General features: G+C 39.2%; 1 long non-coding RNA gene across 1 annotated transcript; it reads right to left on the minus strand.

Moving 5' to 3' along the window:
- Nucleotides 1-668: 668 nt before the first annotated feature.
- LOC145521679 (uncharacterized) lies at nt 669-5,094 on the minus strand. The gene is made up of 2 exons (XR_014065579.1): nt 5,057-5,094; nt 669-3,813 (listed from the first exon to the last, which is right to left on the minus strand). It is a non-coding gene; the product is annotated as an uncharacterized LOC145521679 (long non-coding RNA).
- Between the last annotated feature and the right edge of the window lie 986 nt (nt 5,095-6,080).

The raw sequence follows: 6,080 nt of genomic DNA on the forward strand, positions 1-6,080 counted from the left end.
CTAAAGGGCTATTGAAAAGCAGAGACATTACTTCACCAGCAAAGATCTGTCTAGTCAAGGCTATGGTTTTTCCATTAGTCATGTACAGATGTGAGTTGGATCATAAAGAAAACTGAGCACCGAAGAATTGATGCTTTTGAACTGTGGTGTTGGAGAAGACTCTTGAGAGTTCTTTGGACAGCAAGGAGATCCAACCAGTCCATCCTAAAGGAAATCAGTCCTGATCATTGGAAGGACTGATGCTGAAGCTGAAGCTCCAATACTTTGGCCACCTGTTGTGAAGAACTGACTCATTGGAAAAGACCCCAATGCTAGGAAAGTTTTAAGGCAGAAAGAGAAGGGGACAACAGAGGATGAGACGGTTGGATGGCATCACCAACTCGATGGACATGAGTTTGAGCAAGCTCTGGGAGTCAGTGATGGACAGGGAAGCCTGGCGTGCTTCAGTCCATGGGGTCAAAAAGAGTCAGACAGGACTGAACGACTGAACTGAACTGAAGGGCTAGTGATGAAGACCTCTCATGGGCTTATTGGCCACTCACTTACCCTCTTTGGTGAAATGTCCGTTCCTGTCATTAAAGCCCATTCTCTAATTGGATTATTTCCTTTTAAGATTTTTTTTAATGTGGACCATTTTTAAAGTCTTAATTGAATTTGTTACCATATTGTTTCTTTTTTCAGTTTTGGTTTTTTAGCCACAAGACGTGGCATCTTAGCTCCTTCACCAGAGATCTAACTCATACCCCCTGCATTGGAAATCGAAGTCTTAACATCAGGGAAGTCCCTCGATTGTTTTCTTATGCAACTTTTGAAAGTGCTTTACATATTCCATCAACAAACCTTTCATTAGCTTTATGCTTTGAAAATGTTTTCTTCTACTCTGTGGTTTGTATTTTCACCCCCTTCAAGTCTTTCACAGAGCAAACGTTTTTAATTTTTATGAGGTCTGATTTATCAGTGTTATGTAAGTTGGGTTTCTGGTGTGAAATCAATTCTTTAGCCCTTGGTGGTCTACTTTTTTCTAAAAGATATTCTATTTTTTTCTAAAAGTTTTCTAATTTTATGTTTTACATCTATGTTTGTGATACATTTTGAATAATTTTTCGAGTAAGCTGACAGATCAAGGTTGATCTAGGGTTTGAGGATTTTTTTTTTTTTTTACTTTAAGAAGTCCATTTGTTCCAGCACCGTCTGTTGGTGCTCACTCCACCCCTACAGTAAATTCCTTTTGCACCTCTGTCAAAAATCAGTTAGGCATAATTTTGTGGGTCTCTTTCTGTGTTCAATATTCTGTTCCACTGATCTGTCTGTCCATCACTCTGCAACATACTGTATTATAGAATTACTATAGTTATATAATAAGTCTGTAAGTCTTTAGACTGATTCTTCCCTCTTTACTCTTCTTTTTCATAGCTGTTTTAGCTTAGTTCCTTCATCTTTCCATGTAAACTTTTAGAATAAGCTCATGTATACATGACTACAGTGGAAGTGATGAAATGACAAATAGATTCAAGGGATTAGATCTGATAGAGTATGTGAAGAACTATGGGCAGAGGTTCGTAACGTTGCACAGGAGGTGGTGATCAAAACCATCCCGAAGAAAAAGAAAAAAAAAAACACAAAAAGGCAAAATTGTTGTCTGAGGAGCCCTTACAAAGAGCTGAGAAAAGAAGAGAAGTGAAAGGCAAAGGAGAAAAGGAAAGATATGCCCAACTGAATGCAGAGTTCTAAAGAATAGCAAGGAGAGATAAGAAAGCCTTCTTAAGTGAATAATGCAAAGAAATAGAAGAAAACAACAGAATGGGAAAGACTAGAGATCTCTTCAAGAAAATTAGACATACCAAGGGAATACTTCATGCAAAGAAGGGCACAACAAAGGACAGAAATGGTAAGGATCTAACAGAAGCAGAAGATATTAAGAAGAGGTGGCAAGAATACACGAAAGAATTATACAAAAAAAGGTCCAAATGACCCGGATTTCCATGATTGTGTGATCACTCATCTAGAGCCAGACATCCTAGAGTTTGAAGTCAAAGTAGGCCTTAGGAAGCATTACTACAAACAAACCTAGTGGAGGTGATGGAATTCCAGTTGAGCTATTTCAAATCCTAAAAGAGGATGCTGTTAAAGTGCTCTACTCAGTATGCCAGCAAATTTGGAAAATGCTGCAGCGGCCACAGGACTGGAAAAGTTCATTCCAATCCCAAAGAAAGGCAATGCCAAAGAATGTTCAAGCTACTGCACAATTGCACTCATTTCACAAGCTAGAAAAGTAATGCTCAAAATTCTCCGAGTGAGGCTTCAACAGTATGTGAACTAAGAACTTCCAGATGTTCAAGCTGGATTTAGAAAAGGCAAAGGAACCAGAGATCAAATTGCCAACACCCGTTGGATCATAGAAAAAGCAGGAGAATTCCAGAAAAACATCTATTTCTGCTTCATTGACTATGCTAAAGCCTTGGACTGTGTGGATCACGACAAACTATGGAAAATTCTTCAAGAGTTGGGAATGCCAGACCACCTCACCTGCCCCCTAAGAAACTTGTATGCAGGTCAAGAAGCAACAGTTAGAACAGGACACGGAACAACAAACTGATTTCAAATTGGGAAAGGAGTACGTCAAGGCTGTATACTGTCACCGTGCTTATTTAACTTATACGCAGAGTACATCATGCAAAGTGCTCGGCTGGATGAAGCACAAGCTGGAATCAAGATTGCTGGGAGAAATATCAATAACCTCAGATATGTAGATGACACCACCCTTATGGCAGAAAGCAAAGAGGAACTAAAGAGCCTCTTGATGAAAGTGGAAGAAGAGAGTGAAAAAGCTGGCTTAAAATTCAACATTCAAAAAGCTAAGATCATGGCATCTGGTCCCATCACTTCATGGCAAACAGATGGGGAAACAATGGAAACAGTGACAGACTTAATTTTCTTAGGCTCCAAAATCACTGCAGATGGTGACACAGCCATGAAATTAAAAGATGCCTGCTCCTTGGAAGAAAAACTATGACAAATCTAGAGAGCATATTAAAAAGTTAGAGACATTACTTTGCTGACAATGGTCCATATAGTAAAAGCTATGGTTTTTCCAGTAGTCATGTATGGATGTGAGAGTTGGATCATAAAGAAGGCTGGGTGCCGAAGAACTGATGCTTTTGAACTGTGGTGTTGGAGAAGACTCCTGAGAGTCCCTTGGACTGCAAAGAGGTCAAACCAGTCCATCCTGAAGGAAATCAATCCTGAATATTTATTGGAAGGACTGAAGCTCCAGTACTTTGGTCACCTAATGCAAAGAGGTGACTCATTAGAAAAGACCCTGATGCTGGGAAAGATTGAAGGGAGGAGGAGAAGAGGATGATAGAGGATGATATGGTTGGATGGCATCACCAACTCAATGGACATGAGTTTGAGCAGGCTCCAGGAGATGGTGAAGGACAGGGAGGCCTTGTGTGCTGCAGTCCATGGGTTCACAGTCAGACATGACTGAGCGACTGAACAACAAATGCATGACTACAGGCTTCCCAGATGGCTCACTGGTAAAGAATCCACTGGCAATGTAGGAGACAAAGGGGAGTGTGGGTTTGATCCCCATGTTGGCAAGGTCCCCTGGAGGAGGAAATGGCAATCCACACCAGTATTCTTGCCTGAAAAATCCCATAGACAGAGGAGCCTTGGCCTACAGTGCAAAGGGTCACAGCGAGTCAAACATGACTGAGCACACACACTACCACTACTACACTATGTATGACTACAAATATTAACAAGAAATATTATGACCACACCATGACCACACCACTCATGACCACACCACTGCTTAGACTCTGGCAATTTTGATCTTGCCTGGGACTTTGATTGGAATTGCATTAAACCTGTAGATCAATTTGGGCAAAAGTGATATCTTTATTATGTTGAGTCTTTTAATCCAAAAGCACAGTATGTCTCTCCATTTATTTACATCTTCTGATTCCTTGCATCATCATTTTATAATTTTCAGCATACAGATGCTGTGTGTTTTGTCAGACTAATATCAAAGTATTTCATTTTCTTTGGAGTGATTATAAATGGTATTGTATTTAAAAAAAAAAAAGAAATGGTATTGTTTTAAATTTTAGTTGGCACATATTTGTGGTCAGTAAATAAAATTGTAATTGATTTTTGTATGTTTCTCTTGTACCATGAAGCCTTGCTGAAATCACCTATACCTTGAGATTATTTTTTAAACATAGTAAAGCATTTCATCTGCAGACAGGGACAGTTTTATTTCTTCATTTCCTATCTGTGTGCCTTTTAAATCTTTTTTAAAAATTTCCACTTCTTAATAAATGGATTTTGGGGACAACTGATTTTTGGATATAGGAAGTGGGCGGAGAGTGGAGCCATTTGTTGAAATTGGAAAGACTACAGGAGAAGACTAAAGCAGGAGGGGTTCTGCCTGCTGTTGAGTGGGTGATTAGAGATTTGAGGACACAGCTTGAGAGAAGAAGTCAAAGGTAGAGGTGCTGGGAACAGTCTGCAATTAGATTGCATTGAAATCCAGGGAAGAGAGCAGATGGAGGCCAGAAAAGGACCCATCTTAAGGGCTGAGCCCTTGAGACTGCAGTTATTTATAGACTGTGTGTAGAAGGAAAAGCCCACAAAGAAGACCAGGAAGGGTATCCAAGGACTTCAGACAAATCATTGCATTTCTTCATACTTCAGTTAACTCACTGGGAAAAAAAAGGGGGGGGGTGATGAAAGTGCTAGTATACCTCTTCTTTAGCAAAGTGCTAGATGGGAGAAGGTCAGACAATGAAGCCATTTCCTCATTTACTCATGTGGTGAGATTTGGCATGTTGGGAGTGATGAAGCATAGTATTTCCTGGGACAGGCAGCACTGATCCCAGCTAAGGAGCCATCATTTGAGTATCTCCTGCCAGACTCTATGACCAACCACTATGATAAGTTAATCCTCATAAGTCAACGGCTTCATTAGTCATGAAGAAAAGCATTTTGCTGACAGGAAAGACTAAGTAGGTTCTCAATGGTCTGTAAAGCCAGCGACTCATGACCACACCACTGCTTAGACTCTGGCAATTTTGATCTTGCCTGCCCTGCGCAAGATTTTTCTTTTTCCCCTTGCCTATTACCATACCTTTTAATGTAATGAACATGATAAATAGGTAAATCTGATGATATTTCTTTTTTGTCTCCCACTATAATGTAAACTCCTATTCAACCCCCAAGCCTAGACAGGTGGCCAGATCACAATAAGTGTTCCAACATTTGTTGATGTCTTCAGAAATAATGTAAATGACCTTCAGATTTTGAGTGCTTCAGGAATCAAGGTCCAAAGCTAAATGTCAGTGGTGTTTGTTATTAATACATGGAAAAACTGCTTGAGTATTCCTATTTGTGAAAAAGAGTCCTGAATTATGCAGAGCTTAAATTATGTAAGACTGTCATGAATGCATCCTTCATGTAAACTATAACCAGTTTATAATTTATTACATATTCATGCAATAAATTAATGTGTACTCATTAAGCAAGGTCTAAAATACATTTAACGATGTATGAAAAATAACCTCATGAACAGTTTTGTGTTGGAATATAAAACTATATACATAATATAATGAGCACATTTTTGAAAGGGGGAAAAAATGAATCAGAAGCACACACACATACACAACATATAGGCCAAATAGTTAAATACTAAGATTACAAGTGATTTTTTTCTGTATCCTTTTTGTTGTTTTCTACCATTAACACCTAAAACTTGTGCAATCAGAAAACACAAACTACAAATAAATGGAGAGTGCTTGGAAGATAGCGTTCTCTCAGAATTGAAAGCACTTTTAGAAACAAGAAAGACAGCACCACTGAACTGATCTGAGAGGTCCTAAGGCCTCTTGGAAATCAGTTGTGAAATAAAGGAGGAGCCACCAGCTATGGAAATGTATCAGTTTTGTCCAGGAGTGTTTTTCAATTAGACTAGGCATTTTAAAACTTTGAGGTTGCCCCAAAGCCCTTCCAAAAGACCAGAGATTCACTTTCAGCCATACTCCCAAGTAGAATACCTAAGCTATCGGTAACAGAAAACC

The sequence above is a fragment of the Giraffa tippelskirchi genome, chromosome 9 (genome assembly GCF_054371585.1).
Source record: "Giraffa tippelskirchi isolate mGirTip1 chromosome 9, T2T-mGirTip1v1.2.pri, whole genome shotgun sequence".
Lineage (NCBI taxonomy): Eukaryota > Metazoa > Chordata > Mammalia > Artiodactyla > Giraffidae > Giraffa > Giraffa tippelskirchi.